Genomic DNA, 19119 nt, shown 5'->3' on the forward strand with positions numbered 1-19119 from the left:
TCTTATATCTGCTATCAATCTTATCAAGATCCTCGAAAACACTCTCGGTGACAATACACGGAATGGTAGGCAAGTGAATTGATAATGCAGATCTGGTCCTATAGCAAAAAGAAGAAGCTTTTGATGAGACAATCTGATCTGTACTTGCAAATACACATCGTTCAGAGCTATTGAAAGCATTTAATCTCCTGGCCTGACCTCTTCTTGCCAGTTCAGAACTACTACAATTGCTCCCTGCATTGGCTAATTGCTCTATGTAATCAAAAAGTATTTTTCTTTTTTCTTTGTTTTGTGGTATCTGTGATATAACCACATGGTCTTCTTAAAGGAACAGTTCAGTGTGAAAATAAAAACTGTGTAAATAGATAGGCTGTGCAAAATAAAAAATGTTTCTAATAAAGTTAGTTAGCCAAAAATGTAATCTCTAAAGGCTGGAGTGAACAGATGTCTAATAAAACAGCCAGAATCCAACTCCCTGCTTTTCAGCTCTATAACTCTGAACTAGTCAGCAACTTGAAGGGGGGCCACATGGTACATTTCTGTTCAGTGAGTTTGTAATTGATTCTCAGCATTCAGCTCAGATTCAAAAGCAACAGATATGATCCATGTGCCCCCCCCCTCAAGTCTCTGATTGGTTACTGCCTGGTAACCACGGTAACCAGTTGGTGTAAACCAAGAGAGCTGAAAAGCAGGAAGTAGTGTTCTGACTGATATATTCGACATCAAATCACTCCAGCCTTTATACATTACATTTTTGGCTAACTATATATATTAGAAATATTTTTTATTTTGCACAGCCTATCTATTTACCCAGTTTTTATTTTTACACTGAACAATTCCTTTAAGGTACTTTTATGATTTTCAGAAAATACCCTCTTTCTATGGTATCTATCACCCATTGATCTGTGATTGACCTTGCCCAGACCCCTAGGAACTGATAGTCTTCTGGGTATATTTTGGATCTGGGCTGCCTTTATTTCAGAAAAACCTCTACCTCTGTTAGATCTGGTTGTTAGATCTGGTTGTTAGATCTGGTTGATGTACTTTGACCTATCTTCCAGTTCTGTTACTGTGTATAGTCTTGTCTATTGTATAACTTTCTCTAAAAGTTGAAATGTCCCTTGAAATGACTCTGTTTTGTCTGCACTCTTGAGGCTAAAAAACACTTTTTCCTCCAGTCACGTTATTTATCAGATCTTCCAATTAAGAACCAAAGACCATCTCCCCTTCAAAAGGTATAACGCATAAGCATTAGAAGCTTTATCCGCATTCCAGGATTTTAGCCACAATGCCCTTCTAGATGCCACAGACAAAGTTAATGCCCTAGATTCGGCTGTCCAACTGGCAGGCTGCAGGGCCTGTCTGCCTGCTGTGTCTGCTTACCATGTATATGTTTTAAAAGGTATCATTACAGCGATTAACTGGTCTCTGCGTTGTTTAAACCTCAAATTAAGACTGTAATCCCCTGTATTGTTCACATGTAATGCCGCCTGCATTGTTCATAATTGTAACACACCCCTAAAACCCTGTACTGTTCACACCTGAGACCCAGATTGAAACTGGCCACATTGTTCACCTGTTCATACTCTGCTGGATGGGTACCAGCACTGTCACTGTATGTAGTACATCTTAGAGTGGGCCTGATAGGTTTCCCTGTCTCCAGCTCTGTTTTGCCTTTCCTATGCTCCCTATGTGTGCCATACTTTGTCTGCTTTATGCTCCCTGTATGTGCTGTACACTGCCTGCCCTATGCTCCCTCTGTGTGCCATACTTTGCCTGTCCTACTCTGCCTGTGTGTGCCATACCCTGTCTGCCCCATGCTACCTGTGTGTGCCATACTCTACCTGTCCTATGCTCCTTGGGTGTGCCATACTCTGCCTGTCTACAGGCCCAGATTTGTGGAAAGGCCACAAAGACCCGGGCCTAGGGTGGCATGCTGCCCAACCACATCCTCATTGGTTCAGAAGCACTGGGGATTTGCAGAAGATACAATAGTTTTTAAAATTTCCTGAGCCCCAATCCCCATTACTCCGGACCAGATGCTGAAAATTTGCAAAAAGAAAAAATGAGGGGGCTGGGGCAATGAACAGCAGCGTGCCTAGGGGCGCCTGCTATGTAAATCCAGCCCTGCCTTTCCTATGCTGCTTGTGTGTGCCGTACTCTGCTCACCCTATGCTCCCTGTGTGCCATACTTTACCCTCTTTATGCTCCCTGGGTGTGCCATACTATGCCTGCCCTATTCTCTTTGGGTGTGCTATACTCTGCCTTCCCTATGCTCTCTATGTGTGCCATACGCTGCCTGTGTGTGGACTGCTCTGCTGTGGAACATAAGCCTGGTTTTATTCTGGGGATTTGTTAGCATTTGAAAATTATTGTTAGGGACCCCTAAGGTGTTTAAAAATGTGCTGGGGGTTATGTGTTATCCACAGGGGAGGAGGTATATGTATTTAAGTGTATGTCTTAATATGACTTTTTTCACATATGAGTGATGAGTGATATCCCTGCAGTGAGCACCAACCATTTGGTTTGTTGGTGTGCTACCACCATTAATATGGATATGGTCTTGTGGTAACATGGTTGTGGTTTAAAGTGGGTGTGGTTAAAAAACACTGGCTTCCATTATGAGCCATCCACCATGTAGGACAGAAAAATTCTGGCTCTTGGTACCACAGAAGTTGGACTGCACTGCCCTAGACGATGTACCAAATCAATAGATGCATCTACTACAAAATTTGTAATGATGACTGTTCTGTAAAGAATATGTAAATGTGACCAACCAGCCATAATGCCCCAAATATCCCAATGGTATGAACTAAATAATGCTATATCAGTACCAGTTGCTAGGAAACTTGCAGAGTGAACACACTCAACAAGCTGCCAACCGCTCTGCCTGGCAAGTGCCCCACACTCCATTTCCTGAAATAACCCGACTTGCATCAAATCTCAGCCTCCTCTTTTACTGTATGTCTGCGCAAATGTCACTTAGAAGCATGCAGAAAGCCCCAAAGTAGCAAGATGTTTTTTTAGGGATAGCTCCACCCAGCCACTAGGTCTGAGAATTACTGTTGTGTGTCCGTGCCCCCAATATCACCAGGTAAGGAAAAAAAATGTGCTCTCCGGACCACGCTTTGTCAGCTTGCATATAAGTCACCAGGTATGCCACACAAGCCCCTCAGTGGAGATAAATGAAGGGTACCAAGAAAATATCTTCCTCTGGAAGCTGGTATCCAAAGCAGGTCTTACGAAACCTGGTCGCGGCCTGTAACAACCACCTTTCGCTTCAGGTGGAGCTCTTCGCTACTCTGGTGCTCAGTTCTTAACGTGAGAGGAGAGGACCAGGGAGAGAGTTCTGAGCAGGCAAAGTAACCAAACGTTATTACTAGAACTTAGAACAAGGAGCATGGTCAAGGGACAGGCCAGATCAATACCAATTGGGAGAAGCTGTACTCATTCAAGAAATGATAGAGTAGTCAAGGTCACAGGATGAGTCAAACGCACCAATATCGCAGTACAAAGCAGGATCCGAGAGAATAGTCAGTACACGGGCAAATTTCAGGACAGGCTGCAGACTAGACAAGGTCAGGTACAGGCAGGGTCAGGAACAGGTCAGAACACTTAGAAATGGTGATTCACCAAAAAGCAGGTAAATCTGAAGTCTGACCTGAGAATGAAAAGGCTGTAGGATTATAGCCAAAAACAGTAAAAAATGTTGATTCTCTGGTGGACGAATGGGTAGAATTGTTAAATGCAAACTCAGCCCACCAAAGAAAATTTGCCCAGAGAGACTGATTACTAGAGACATACCACTGAAGATATTGTTCCAAGGACTGATTTGTTCTTTCCGTCTGGCCATTGGTATGTGGGTGATATGCAGAGAAAAAAAAACAAATCAGTACCCATAAGGGAGCAAAAGGTCCACCAAAAACTGAACCCCCCGATCAGAAACAATCATTGAAACTTCGATGTATTAGATAGGAAGATTTCAGCCAGAGACTTGGCAGAGGGCATGGTTGGAAGGGGAAAGAAAAGAGACATTTTACTACAACGATCCACTACCACCCAAATGACAGTATTCCCTCTAGAGGGAGGTAATTCCACAATGAAGTCCATGGAGATATAGGTCCATGGCTTTTCAGGAATAAGAAGTGACTATAGTAACCCCTGAGGTAATAACCTGGAAGGTTTAGAAAGCTGACAAACTGGGCATGAAATCAATATAATCAACAACATCCTATTTCAAAGTTGGTTACCAAAGAGTGTGAGACAGAAGGTAACAGGTTTTACTGCGACCCTAATGTCCGGCTACCTGCCTCGTAAAGGATTTCTGGAACAAAAAGTTTGCCCGGAGGCACATTGGGGGGGGGGAGAATTATCCTGGGCTTTGGACAAAGAGGAAGATAGATCTGGACTCAGGGCTGCTACAATCACTTTACACACAATAGCCTGGAGACACAACTTCTAGAAAGGGCATCTGCTTTAACATTATTTACCCTCTGCATGTATTTTATAACAAAAATTAAAGCCGATAAAAAACAATGCCCATCTGGCTTGCCTGGGGTTTAGGTATAAAAGATTTTTATGATTGTAACTGCGTTCTTAGCGCCCTCTAGAAGATGTCTCCATTTTCTCAAAGGCCCATTTAATGGCCAGAAATTTCCTGTTACCAATATCATAGTTCATCTCTGCAGAAAAGAACTTTTTGAAAAGCACATGGCTGAATTTTATTGGTAACAGGGTGCCATTGAGACAAAACTGCCCCTGCACCAATCTCAGAAGCATCCACCTCCACCAGAAATGTAAGGGTGGACTCCGTATGCTGGAGTACTGGGACTGAAATAAATGCCTCTTTTAATGATTTGAAAGCCCTTTTTGCTTCTTCAGGCCACATACTACGGTCAGCCCCATTTTTAGTAAGGGCAGTGATGGGAGCCACTAACATAGAGACATTTTTAATAAATTGCCTGTAATAATTGGCGGACCCTAAAAACCTTTGAATGGCTTGTGAAGACTGGGGTTGCACCCATTCTAGAATGGCCTGTACCTTAGCTGGCTCCATCTCTAAACCCTTTTGGGACAAAATGTAGCCCAGGAAATTTACAGAGGGGACCTCAAAGACACATTTCTCGAGTTTGGCATAAAGCTGGTTCTGGCTTAGCCTATGTAACACCTCCTGGACATGGACACAATGGTCAGTTAGACTAGAGAAAAATAGCAGGATGTCTAAAGACGGCTGGGGCATTACATAAGCCAAAAGGAATTTCTATATAATGCTCATTCCGAGTGTTAAACACCGCCTTCCATTCATCCCCCTCCCTTATTCGAATTAAATTATAGGTGCCCCTAAGATCAAGTTTAGAGAAAATGGTTGTGCCTTTAATTCTGTTGAAGAGTTCAGAGATTAAGGGAATGGGGTAACGATTCTTAATCTTAATCAATGCAAGTCCTCCATGATCAATGCAAGTTCTAAGCCCCTCATCTTTTTTCTCAATAAAAAAGAAGCTGGCCCTCACAGGAAAAGAGGAAGGCATTATAAAACCTCTTCCCAGTTTTTTTTTTATATATTCCTCCATAACCTGAAACTCAGGAAGAGAGGATAGGTTCTACACTTTGGAAGAGAGAAATTTGGAATTTGGAAGAGATCAATGACACAATCATAAGGCCTGTGCGGAGGAATTTTAGTAGTGAGCCAGTCCATCTTGGGGGTTGTGTTTCTGCAACCAGCGGAGGTCTACAATTACAGGAGTTTGAGGACAATTGATAAAGAAAAAGGAAATTTGTTCAGAATGATTGCTCAGAGACATGGTGAGGTTTACAGAACTAGAATACACTAATCCACACCCAAGAGAATTAAAGGAAAACTATACCCCCCAAACAATGTAGGTCTCTATTAAAAGATACTGAGTAAAATAGCTCATGTGTAAAACCCTGCTTCATGTAAATGAACCATTATCATAATAATATACTTTTTTAGTAGTATGTGCCATTGGGTAATCATAAATAGAAAATTGCCATTTTAAAAAATAAGGGCCGCCCCCTGAGATCGTAAGATTCACTGTGCACACATACAAACCACATGTAAGGTCACATGAGCCAATTAACAGACAGAGTTCTGGCTTTTGCTTCCTCACTTCTTCCTGTTACAGTTAGTGTTGTAGTATTTCTGGTCAGGTGATCTCTGAGGCAGCACAGATAGAGTCACGAAATGGTGGTTCAAGGCAAGAGATGTAAAAGGGAATATTTATGTAAATATATATTCCAGTTTGGTAAGATTCTTTAATATGTCATTCAATTTGATATAAACTATCTGTTGCTTAAGAATTCATTTTGGGGGTATAGTTTTCCTTTAACATCTATGGCCACTAGTCTGAGAGATGGAACTAGGGGTTTAGTGGGTATACCATGTCTAATGGCAGAATTAATATCTAAAAAATTACCTGCTCCCCGGAATCAAAGAAGGCAGCACACTGAATGCAAGCCTTATCCCAATTCCCAAAAGAAGACCGGGATTAACACTTGTGAATAAGAAAATTGTTGGGGAGTAAAACTAACATGGCATAACCCAAACAGGACTCCCCAGACCTGTTTAAGTTCTGCTGTGTTACGTAAATGCTCTTTATCCCACAATATAGGCATAAACCATTAGCCCGCCTACAACCCTTCTCCTCGAGAGACAGACATAATGAACCCAATTGCATGTGTTCTTCAGAGGGCCATCAGAAAGAGAAGGTTTACGGGTTAAATCTGGGGATGTGTTAGAAACCTGCTACAGTCTCCGCTGAAATTCTCAGGAAATGGGAGTTTGGGCTCCACCATAGTGTTTACAGGAGGTGCATATGGAAGCATTCCTGACAAAGTTGGAGCTGATATAGGAGCAAACAAGGGAAAGTTGTGCTCACCACTATTTTTTAAAACCATTAACTACAAGAGGTCCTCTGCACTCAACCCATTATCAATATATTTAAGACAGCGACATTTTGTGCATACTGCTACTAAAAAATGCCTTACCCTTTAAACAACACAGGGATTGTTTGTCCATATATTGCAATATATTTAAGCTGGCCAACTACGTCACAGTCATCCCATATCTGGCCAGTCCTACGCTTAATTTTCATCTGATTCATTAAGAATTCAATTGCTTAATTATACATTTTACAAAGGGACTAAGTTTTACCTGCAACTTACTAGCTGCTTTCAAAGTAAACCTCCATACTTGGCTGCCCTTTTATTAGACACCAGTGGGATCACCTGACTATAGCTATATTGTTATATTGTTATAGTTATACAGGAGCAGTGACCAGCTCCATGTTGTAGCTCCCACCCTTCCCAGCTATAGTCAGGTGATCCCACTGGTATCTGGTTCTGTTTGGACTCTTGTACCCCGAGATGCTGAAGTGGACTTGCCAGATCACCTCTGTGGCAGAGGAAGTGGTAATGGTAATGGCCCATGGGAACTGGTGTGAGAAAAGTAAATGGGTGGTCTAGTGGGGATGCAATGGGGACACCAGTTACACCCATGACGAGGACGCATAACGCTTCCTCCTTCCAGCCCATCAAACTGCAAACGCTTCCAGATTTGATGCGAGCACCTTCAATGTCCATGTCTGGCCCAACGTAATAATACAACGTAATAATATGAGTCCCAACCCCAGAACTAGTGCCACGGTCCCAGTCCCGGCTCATTATTCCAGCTATAACAACCACCTTTCACTTCGGGAGCAGCTCTCTGCTACTCGGGTGCTGCCAGGTCTTAACGTGAGAGGACCAGGGAGAGAGTTCTGGCCAATCAAGAGAACTGAATGTTATTACTGGAATGGAGAACAAGGAGTGTGGTCAAGGAACAGGCTGGGTCGATACCAATTGGGAGAAGCAGTAAAGATTCGAGAGATGATAGAGTAGTTGAGGTCACAGGCCAAGTCAAACACACCAATAATGCAGTACAAAGCAGGATCCGAGAGAATAGTCAGTAGACAGGCAAAGGTCAGGACAGGCAGCAGACTAGACGAGGTCAGGAACAGGTCAGAACACTTAGAAATGCACCCAGGAACTATGAAAATAGACCTACTTTGGGCAACTTGGAAAAGGTATATGTGCCTTTAAAAAATTTGAATTTCGCACCAGCCTCGGTGACGTCAGACGCAGTGCTTGCATCAAACCTGGAAGCATTTGCAGATTGACGGGCTGGAAGGAGGAAGCAGTATGCGTCCCCGCCATGGGTGTAACTGGTGTCCCCATTGCACCCCCACTAGACCACCAGGTACTTTTCTCACACCAGTTCCCATGGGCCATTACCAGTAGTCTGATTGCGCCTGAGGCTAAGACTCACCACAAAAAGTATATAAATAGTAAAAAGATGTGAGGTGAGAGTGTTGCTCTTTTAAATAATGGTACCAGTATGGTTGTAGCAGATACAGAAAAGGCAAATGTGCTTGACTGATTCTTTTCTTCAGTGTATACAATAGAGGAGTCAGAGTTCCCAAGCTCACTTCATAGCTCCACTGATAGCTCAGCTCAATCTAGTCAGTAACTGACTCAGAATATGATTCATAAAGCTTTATTAATAAATTCATGTAAGCAAGGCTTTAGGGCCAGATGGCATACATCCCCGGGTTCTAAAAGAGCCTAGTTCAGTTTTAGACCGGCCCCTATTTCTGATTTTCTCAGATTCGCTTTCATCTGTTTTGGTACCTATCGATTGGAGAAAAGCTGATTTCATTCCAATATTTAAAAAGGGATTAAGTGCTCAGCCTGGCAATTATAGGCCAGTAAGTTTGACATCTGTGGTGGGCAAATTATTTGAAGGCTTGTTAAGGGATCACATTCAAAATTTAGTGCTAGTGAGTGGCATTATGAGCAGCAATCAGCATGGCTTTATGAAGAATAGGTAATGTCAGACAAATTTGATTGCTTTTTATGGTGAGTTAAGTAAGATGCTAGACAGTGGGGTAGCAGTAGATGTGATCAGATTCTGTCCAACAGAGTTCACGGGCGCCATCTTCAGTCCGTGACTTTCGGTGCATGTGCAGTTGTATCGCAAAACAGAAAATTGCTCCAACTGCGCATGCGCCGATATGCCGCTCTATTCCCAAGAGAAGAAGATGGCTGCCATGAACTCCGATGCTCTGAATCTGCACCGAGGGGTAAGTAAAGAGTTAGGGGCATTTAGCAAAGGTACCACCTTGGCTGGGGGGAGCAGGAAGGGGGTCTATGTAGGGTAGGGTGGTAGGGGATTTTACTTCTCCTTTAAAAACCATCACAACCCCCACCAACATGTGATCACAGAGTCCATACACCCCTCCATAGTTGGATTGCAATCACATGTGTGAACATGATGACATCACCATCCCACAGGGTGGCCAGCTACTAAGCCTCACTCTTGCCACACAAAACCAGGAAGTAAACTTGTCTTACAATGAGATGATTGCACCTCACCCACTGCATCACTACACATCATAAAATTGTCTTGGGGTTATCCTAGATTCTACCCTGTACTTCATTCTTCATATCCAGTCACTTATTAAATCATGTCAATTTTACCTAAAGAACATATCCAAAATACAATCATTTATCACCCAAGATGACTCTTCATATCACGTCTATTAATAACTTTATTAATTGTCTATTAACTCTCTATTAATTGTCCTTCCCCACCAGAAACTGTCATCTCTCTAGTCCATACTGAACACTGCTGCCAAGCTTATATACCTCAGCAACCGCTCCTCCTCTGCCATGCCACTCTGCCAATCACTACACTGGCTTCTGCTACCTTTCAGAATAAAATTCAAACTAATGACCCCTCCCTACATTTCTGAACTCATCTCTATATACTCATCCAATCACGTACTACACTCCTCTACTGACCTGCTCCTCAACTCTTCTAGTTACCTTCCTCACACACTCGCATTCAAGACTTTGCAAGGGCTGCACCCCTCCTCTGGAACTCTCTCCTCCCTGTCCGACTTACTCCCAACCTTACTGCTTTCAAAAGATCTCTTAAAAAACACTTATAGCCTACCCTCACTCTGTTTAGCTACCAAATTTAATACCATATGCTACATCTCTCACCTGCTTATTTTTTATTTTGCCCCCCTTATGGCTCATTCCCTTCCCCTTTCCTTTTAGATTGTAAGCTCTTTTGCAAAGGGCCTTCCTAGCCTTTTGTACTGGTACTGGTTATTATTTATGTAACTCTGTATCACACGAATTACTCTATATGTAATTCATATGATTTTTTTGTATAAGCATACTACAAAGAACACACTTTCCCCTGCGCTATATCCCCTAGCCTTTGTAAGAAGTTGTGGTCTCTTATAAGATGCAGGTTTCAGGTGTCATTCATGCCCAACCTTTTTCTACAACCTTTCTGTATGAAATTTGTTCCAACCTACCATTACTCAAGAAGGTAGTATTTTTTTGACTATTCCAGAATACAGCCTTTGTAAAATCATTATTTGTAGGAACTTGTTTTTGTTTTGCCCCTTGTCCCCCTCATTTCACTACATTCAGGTGAAACTAACATGCCCTAAATAACTTCCAAGCCTCCAAGCAAAGCCTTTTCTATCCAGATACTCCTCTACAACCTTGCTGATGAAAGCAATAGACTGAGGTGTTTTCCTTCTCATTTTACTACATTCAGTTGAAACTAAGTTTAATTTCTTTTGGCAAACAACTGGATCCAAGGGATATGGAACGCATTCAATGTGCTTGAATACCAAAGAGGACAATTGGTCTATACCAAAGTATAACATCCTCCATCTGAAGTTAAGGGTTTGGCAGATTCTAAATATTATTAATGTCTGAACCTGCAAGCAAAGATGCATTTATAATACAAATGCTCCCCTCAAAACTTGCTGTTGGAAGTTCTGAGCTAACATTACCCATTTTGAATGATAATACTTATTAATAGAGATTAATTTTTTGAGAAAAACTCAATCTTTAATAAATAACCCCTTAATGTTTATAATGATGTTTCCCCTTCAGAGGTTAATAGCAATGGACTCAGGTATTTTCCTTCTCATTTCACTACATTCAGTTGAAACTAAGTGTAGGGGATCAGACAAATCCTTCCCCTGTGACATCATCCAGTCCAGTTACAGGCTGGAGAGTTATCCGATTGGCTGGATGCCCCAGTGCATCCTTGGGGGAGAGGGTGTGCCTGATTTTGGAGCCAAATGTACAGGGTCTCCAACAGAGCTTAACAGTGGTTCTATGCTGCACTATACAGCCAGAACCAGTTTTTTGGAGACTGTCCAAGAGTGCAGGGAAGTTGCTGCATCTCTAGAAGTACAGAGAGAGCCCATTCTGTTCTCTGCCAAGCTGGTAGAGACTCAGGGGGAGAAAGGTGCCACTGGTGAGATTGATCTTGCTGCAGAGCTGCCTGTAATCTCTAGTGTGACTGCCTCTGAGAGCACCCCGGTGAGTGAGCCACCCAAGGGAGGATACTGTCAAGGATACAAATGCGGGCCTCCGGTTTGAGGACAGGTCTTGTGCATTTACCTGCTACGTGGGAGCAGCTGCTAAGCTCCAAAGGGAGAGGTACTTTTGGGAAAGGTAGAAGAGCTCTTGGGAAGGGTCATTTCAATTGAACTGAACTGTATGGTCAGTAACCCCTTCCAGAGGATTGGGACTTTGAAAAGGACTGTGTTGGAGAAACAGTCAGATTCCTAATAGTGAGATAGGTAGGTCCCACATGTCCCCAGTGTAGGAGTGCATTGTGTATTGGATTGTCCAAGTTCTTTCACTACTGTTTTATATACATTTTATATCTGTTTCATTTGCAAACTGTGTGTTTTATTTTCCTAGTGGAAATTCCCTGAGGTGTGCTCCTCACTGTTCCCTAGGTGGAGGCACTGTGCTTTAAATCCCAATTCCCAGTACTTATTATACACAAAAGGGACTCAGAGCCCCTGGATTGCCAATGGTTAATTGCGATTTAAAGATACAGTAACCAAATTAGGGTTATATAAATGTAATTTCTTTTAGCAAACAACTGGACCCAAGGGATATGGAACAAATTCAATGGGCTAGAATACCAAAGAAGCCAATTGGTCAATTGTCAATTGAACAAAGAATTGAAGTTGTCTATTATCATTTCAAAAGCATCAAAACATTTAGGATTGACAATATATTGGATTGACAATATATTTGAACCTCATGGGTGCAGCCAAAAAACATTTTAATAAAATTTTTTAATAAAAATAGTAAAAACACACTCACAAACACACTCTGGTACAGCGCATTGCAATGTCCTTGTACAGTCCGTTTGGCACTTAGGTTTCCAGGACGTCCCTTGGAACTTTGTGCTTTTTTTAAAAAATCACGAGCGATGCTTCTCCAAATGGCGGACGTAAGCACGCTCAATGCTCTGAAGAGCCGAGCGTGTTTACACCCGACATTTCAATGCGCTGTACCAGAGTGTGTTTGTGAGTGTGTTTTTACTATTTCTATTAAAATGTTTTAAAAGCGCTTCTGCACAGGATATCTGTCTTTTATCTCCCTACCAAGACAAGCAGAAATCAGGAAGAAGGAATCTGGATGAGAGATCATCCTCTTTGTGTTTCATATTGGTTGGAACTCACTTCTTGTGAGTATATAATATCACCGGAGAGTAGCAATCCGGAGTTGTGTTGCTAACATCACTACCCCTTAGTTACGGATCCACCCACCCATGTTTTTTTCTCTTTTTTTTCTCTTGTTTTTTTCTCTTGTTTAAAATAAGGGTTAAAAGGCTATAAATGAACACACAGGGTGAATAATTTATTGTAATACACAATCGTATATTTCTCTGTGTCACAGTGAAGGAGTGTTTTAATAAGTATTGGAGGACACTGTGGGTGTGTTTTATTTAATATTGAAATTACTACACTATATAAACTTTCTGTTATTTCCCCTCCCCTCTGAGGGATACAGCAACATTGTCTGTTTCTGTGAAATTTTCTGTCACTTTAATGGTAGTCTTGTGCCATTTTCAAAAATGGGTGTTGGTCTGCAATCTCTTTTCTATAAAAGCTAATGGCAGATGAGGAGCAAGCCCTGTGAGACCAGTTCCTTAGTCAGGAGCCACTTTTTCCAAGAAATGCTACCATGCAGTTTGCACCCTAAATTTTGCATCCATTTTAGCTCTTTGCATTTGTAAATGAACAGCATTGTCTCTGTTATGGTAATAAAATGGTCAGCTCTGTTATAACATATCTTTAAGAAATCTGAATCATTTGCTAGTGTCAGTGGAGACTAATCTGGCAAGTCAGAATCTTGGCAGTGATCTGTAGGTGTAGGCGTAGTAATCTGTAGATTCTGAACGGTTGCAATTTGCTATATTGGTTGATACATTTCTCAGCAGCATCTGTGAAATAACATTTCAAATTATTCCAGAACATGGCCAATGAAACATCATTATTTGTATAAGAAAGTTGTTTTTATTTTTGCCCCATGTTAAAACCCTGGAGATGACAGGGATTTAACCTGGGGCCTCACACATGCCCTCTACCCCTGAGCTACATCCCCATGAGCTACATTCCCCTGACATACATCCCCCTCAGCTACACCCTCCTAATCATCACTGCCCTGCTAGAATTGCATTGAATTTTGCATTTCATAGAATTTTTCAGGAAAAACACAACTCAGCCTTAAATAAATAACCCCCTTAATGTTCATAATGATGTTTCCCCTTCAGAGGTTATTAGCAATGGACTGAGAGGTTTCCCTTCTCATTTCAGTACATTCAGTTGAAACTGGTTTAATTTCTTTCAGCACTAGAACCGAGGGATATAGAACAAATTCAATGTGCTTGAATACCAAAGAGGTCAGTTGGTCTATACCAAAGTGTAACATCCTCCATCTGAAGAGTTAAGGGTTTGGCAGATTCTGAGTATTGTTTATATCTGACCCCCTAAGCAAAGGTGCCTATATAATATAGATGCTCCTTTACAAACTTGCTGATGGAAGTTCTGAACTACCATTACCCATTTTAAACAGTGGTACTTATTAAGATTATTCTTTAACATATAAACACAGGTGACTGTTGACCTTGACCCTGGTGCGTGCAGTAGTCGGTTTCTTCCTTGTTGTGTACCTCCACCAAGGTACAGTTCAATCTGGAACAATCTAATAGCGTAAACAAGGAAAAACCTGGGAGGCAGAAGGTATCTGCTCAGTGATTTTATTGGTATTTAACACTACATGTTTCGAGCCTCCTGGCTCTTTGTCAAGGTTTTTCCTTGTTTACGCTATTAGATTATTCTTTAACATGGCCTATGTAATGTCATTATTTGTATAAAGAACTTGTTTTTCTTTTGCCCCATGATACAACCTCTATCTAAAACCCTGGAGATGGCAGGAATTGAACCCAGGGCATGATACATGCGAAGCATATGCTCTACCACTGAGCTACATCCCCCTCAACTACACCTGCCTTATCATAACTGCCCTGCTAGAATTGCATTGAATTTTGCATTGAATAGAAAAACACAAGTCGGCCTTTAATAAATTACCCCCTTAATGTTGATAATGATGTTTTCCCTTCAGAGGTTATTAGCAATGGACTGAGGGATTGTCTATCTCATTTCACTACATTCAGTTGAAACTAAGTTTAATTTCTTTCAACAAACTATAGGACCTGAGGGTTGGTCTCGAAGTGTAACGTCCTCCATCTGAAGAGTTAAAGGTCTGGCAGATTCTTGGTATTATTCATGTGTGACCCTCCAAGCAAAGATGGCTTTATAATAAAGATTGCAAGCTTGCTGGAAGTTCTAAATGATGTGACCAACACAATCACTTATCTATGTATTATGCTATTGCTGTTTATAATGTTCCAAATACTGAATCTGTACATTGCACTTTCATCATTGGCCACAAGGTGACAGCAGAGGATAACTAATGTAGAAAATGTTTATTATTTTGCACTCAATTATTTTACTCCAAACCAGTAAATGAGTAACGGAAACTTGTTTTAAACTACAAACCATTTAATGGAATTTGACATTTAGCTGCAATGGCTAGTTTATGCACATGCCAGCATAAGAGATATGAGTAATATGACAAGGAGAGGGACAAAGCTGTTTTTTTCTTCGAGACTGCACCTGTCTGTGATTTTCTTGGGGCTGCTGGGTTACAAACAAATCTGTATGTCTGCTGCTGTCCTGGGCCCCTTGGGCAATCACAGCAAAACCAAAACAATAGTTTCACTTGATGATCCTCCCCTGTTTGTGCAATTCCATTGTTCTTATATTCTTCTTAGCACTGTAGTGCTCCCACTACCCCTATATTTGTGGATTACTTCAGCAGAGTAGTCTGCAGTAAGAATGGTATTCGTCAGACTTCCATGTGGTTGCAGCGCCCCCATACCTGTCACTTTAATGGTAGTCTTGTGCCTTTTTACAAATGGGTGTTGGTCTGGGCAATCTCTTTTCTATAAAATCTTTTTTCCAATATATGCTACCATGCAGTTTGCACCCTCAATCTTGCATTAATTTTAGCTATTTGTATTTGTAAATTGTAATAAAACTGCCAGCTCTTTTCATAACATATCTTTTAGAATTCTGAATCCTTTACTAGTGTCAGTGGAGACTAATCTGGCAAGTGAGAACCTTGACAGGGATCTGTAGGTTACCAGTGGAAAGGGCACATTCCAATGCAATCTTTGCTGCCAGTGGCATAACTACCAGTAACAAAAGTTTTTTTTTGGGGGGGGCAACATTCACCTGGCACACCTCCCTGTCCACACATGCACACTTACTCCTGTCCACTGTGGCAGGGTACAAATGTTGTCATTAGAAAGTGGCTGGGGAGGGGGATTACTGTGCAGCAGACCCCACAGTCTGGGTCTCCCTGTGACAGCGGGGTCTTATTCCTCTATGGCAGTGGTCCCCAAAAAGTGGCTCATGAGCAACATGTTGCTTTCCAACCCCGTGGATGTTGCTCCCAGTGGCCTCAAAGTTATGTGTGAATAAAAATCAGGTGTACTACCTAACAGAGCCACTTGTAGCTGCTGGACAACATAGGGGCTACCAAATAGGCAATCACAGCACTTACTTGGCACCCCCAGGAACATTTTTCATGCTTGTGTTGCTTCCCAACTCTTTTTACATATGAATGTGGCGCATGGGTACAAAAGGTTGGAGACCCCAGCTCCATGGTTACACACCTGTTTACTACAACACAACTAGTCTATTAGTCTCACATGAACCATTTCAGGCACATCTCAAGTGTAATAATGATTACAACTAGTCCTGCTGGGCTCCCATCCTGAATATTTCTAGCCTTTGGGTCCCCCCAGGTGACCTGAAGTTGACCCACTGATTACACTTGTGAAAAGGTCCTTATTGTGAGACTCAAAACAATTCATGCTAATAAATCTGTTGTGTCACAGCAAAGACTGTTGGCATGTGCTCTTTTCACTGCCTGCTTAATTTAGCACTAATGGGTTCCCTATGGTGGAATATTCAGTGAGTGTAAATGGGCATTTTGAGATAATTATGTTGATTATACTGGCTATTTGCAGCTTTAGCAAATGTTTCTCATAATGAAGCAACACGAAAGATGATTTGAGTTTCAGAAAGACACAATTAGGCCCATGGAATACAGACTGAGGGAGAACTACAGCAAGCAAAGCCCTTATGAATGGGAGTACTTTTTATTGCGGATGCTACTGTTGGTAGGAAAGGAACAAGTAGGAATAACATATGCTGCTAAAACATATCCACATGCCACTGAAAGTGGTTGCAATATGCAGCATATTTACCATTAACATGAATGGACAGCAACTCTCAGTGGACATGGAAGTTTTGATCCCTGTATTCTCCACAAAAGAACCACAATGAATCAGAATACCCATGAGCCATTGTCCTTATGCTTTGAAATTAGATAACCTTGGTGCATAGATTGCCATGAATTAAACAAATCAATATAAATATAGAGTGGAGAGGGTAACATTTTTGTTTGGGGATGCCACCTATATAAGGCCATCCATTGGAGAATTTATGATGATGTGGTTATATATGAATATTTATATAAGCCTCCCTAAATCATCATTATTCTTCACCTATGGCTCAAACAGTTTTGTAATCATCTGGAATAGCCCTTCAGATAAAAAATCCTGAATTCAGACCTCTAGGGTATACCACTATTAACTTTAGTTTGGAGAATGAAACAAAATTGATAATAGGTATAGAAACTGTTATCCAGAATGCTTGGGACCTGGGGTTTTCCCAGATAAGGATTATTTACATAATTTGGATCTCCATACCTTTAGTCTACTAAAATAATTTAAAAATGAAATGAACCAAATAGGATTGTTTTGCTTCCAATTAATATTAATTATATCTTATTTGGCATCAAGTACAAGATACTGTTTATTATTACAGAGAAAAGGGAAATAATATTTAAACCTTTGAATTATTTGATTAAAATTGAGTCTATGGGAGATTTCCTTCCTTTAATTTGGAACTTTCTTCATAATGGGATTCCGGATAACAGATAACTGTGCATAGGACTCTTGAGTCAGATCCAGTCCATACACATATCATAAAACTAATCACCCTTATTCATGCATAAGCCAAGTTTTACATGAACCCTATAAGGGAAGAGATGCATGCCTACCACGGAGTGCAATCTTTATGTGGCAGTGTAATAACTGCTTCTCTGCCCTTTGAATGCAGAGTATCTTCACTTCACACTGCTCCAGCTGTGTCCAGCCATGAAGCTTTCAAAGGATTTCAGTATGCAACTTTGAGAGTCAGAGGATATATACGCCGGCAGACGAATGCTCATTTTATTGCAAAGGTGTTTCGTTTATGGAGGAGAAGATGTATATGCAGTACTATTTTTGACTTTGCATCCCCTCTAATTCTTTGGATCTTTGCTTTTTTTTTACAGCAGATGCTGAATTATGCGCTGGTCTTTCATTGTTGCTTTCTATTCTTGAATTAGTTTATTTTTTCTATGTAAAATATTCCTGCTCTCATCTACCCACAGAAAAATCTCATCAGAAGAATCTTGTTTTTTCCATAGGTCCTATGTTCTATACTTTTTCTGTTTAACTGAAACTAAAGACCAACTTTTATTTTGCATTAATGCATAAGACAGTTTTACTGTTTACCCCCAGGCAGCAGCCTGACTGTATGTGTCCTCTGGATGCTGGTGCAACTTATCTCCTTCCCTATAGGATAAAATGCACATGCCCGCATAGGTGAAAAAAGTATGGAACTTTTAATGGCCTGCTATTTCTCATTTCACCTAACCCTTGCTTATTGATTTGGTCAAAAACATGCACTGATTTCCCAGGAACCCTGTGAGCTACTTTCTCTACTATCTCTTCAGTGCTCTTGTTCATATTACAGTAAATAGGGATTTTTATTAAAATTTAAAAACTTTTACAAAACAAAAAAAATCATTACATATCAGAATAATACAATATGGCAATATTTACATTATTTACAAAGAGAATGTAAAATAATGAGTCCAAGAGGAATCCAAGTTCATCCAATATTTCTCATTCCCACTTTACATTTGGATCTCATTTATCTTAATAAAACTTATTTCCCTTACAATTTTGTTTATTGTAAGGTATATTGACTCATTCTCTCTCCAGATAGTTTTCTTGCATCTCATACACCAGAGGTGATACCGCATCACAGACAAAATAATATACACTGTCTCTGTATGACGGTGGTTTCTGTGAATGATTCCGTAGGCTCTCTCAGTGTAATCCTTAATACATATATTATAAATACCCAACACCTTCAGCACACCCTCATATAAACTATATGATACAGAACAACCCACCAAAAAGTATTCTTGACTACAGTTTGCCCTGCAGTGACAGCCAGGCATTATCAAATAGCTTCACAGGAAGTCTCATGCTGTTTAAATATTTCAATGTCTCCTCCAGCCAATGGCCAGCGGGACAGAAAAGTAGGTTAATAGTACCCTGGCATACAATTGTTTCCTCTGGGTCAATGTGGTCTCTGCCACCCCAATGCCCCATCTCTTTATCAGCTTAAGGACATGGACAATGTGTGGTGGGAAATAGCTCTGTCTTACATGGACCTCTTTCGCCCTACTGCCCTGCAGCCAGTCCATGACCAAAAGACGATGCCCAAGACCTGATACAACTTTCCCACAGGG

This window comes from Xenopus laevis, chromosome 5L (assembly GCF_017654675.1).
Source record: "Xenopus laevis strain J_2021 chromosome 5L, Xenopus_laevis_v10.1, whole genome shotgun sequence".
Classification (NCBI taxonomy): Eukaryota; Metazoa; Chordata; class Amphibia; order Anura; family Pipidae; genus Xenopus; species Xenopus laevis.